At 32.7% G+C, this 986-nt stretch overlaps 1 pseudogene; it reads right to left on the bottom strand.

Annotated features, from left to right (window-relative positions):
- Window positions 1-230: 230 nt before the first annotated feature.
- On the bottom strand, window positions 231-401 carry LOC122910938 (annotated as a pseudogene).
- Between the last annotated feature and the right edge of the window lie 585 nt (window positions 402-986).

The following is a 986-nucleotide window of genomic DNA, read 5'->3' as shown; positions in this document are numbered from 1 at the left end:
AAGTTTCCTTTATGTTTTTGTTCTTGTTTAATGGCCTGAAAGCTCATTTATTTTTAGCCTTGTATAATACCCCATTATCTAAATGCACCCCTATTCATTCACTTACTGAAATACAATTTGGTTGCTTTCAAGTTTTTGTAATTATGAATAAGGCTTCTATAAACATCCATCTGCCAAGTCTTTCATACACTTTCTTTGCTTTTGACTTTTGGTATTTTGACTATAATGTGTCTAAGTGTGGATCTCTATGATTTTACTCTACCTGCAATTTGTTAAGCTTCCTGTATGAGTAGATTAATGTTTTTCTTCAAATTTGGGATATTTTTGGCCAGTATTTCTTTTAGCAATAATCACGCCTCAGATAAACCTCATTGGCTACGATACTGTCACTGCGCAAAGCTGGCCAGTATTTCTTTAAACATTTTTCTCTTTCTCCTCTATTTCTGGAATCCAATTATGCTTATGTTGGACAACTTAATGGTGTCTTACAGTTCACTGAGACTGTTCAATTTTCTTCATTTCTGTTTCTTTTTTTCTCAGACTAGATAACATTCACTGGTTTCTCAACAGACTTCTCTTCAAGTTTGCTGAATCAGACCTGCTAGTAAGCCTTTCTTTTGAATTTTTGTTTCAGTTGTAATTTTCAGTCCCAGATTTCCTTTTTGATTCTTTCAAAAATCATTTTAATGTCTTATCTGCTGAGACATTTACTCTAATTCTTTTAGCATATTACACATATTATATGTATTTTGAACAAATCACAATAGCTAATTAATATCTTTGACTAGTAGGTCCAATTTCTGAGCTTCTTCTGGGATATTTTCTATTGATTGTTGTGGGATATTTTCCCTGTTTATGGGGTATACTTTAGTGTTTCTTTGTGTGTATTGTAATAGGTGATTTAAATAATTAAGTGAGATAAATCGGGAATTATATCCAACTTTCCCACCTCCACCACACCCCCAGCTTGTTATTATTGTTGTAGA

Source organism: Neovison vison, chromosome 6 (genome assembly GCF_020171115.1).
Source record: "Neovison vison isolate M4711 chromosome 6, ASM_NN_V1, whole genome shotgun sequence".
NCBI lineage: Eukaryota > Metazoa > Chordata > Mammalia > Carnivora > Mustelidae > Neogale > Neogale vison.
Note: the sequence above shows the minus strand (reverse complement) of the source record. Positions and strands in the feature narration are given on the sequence as shown.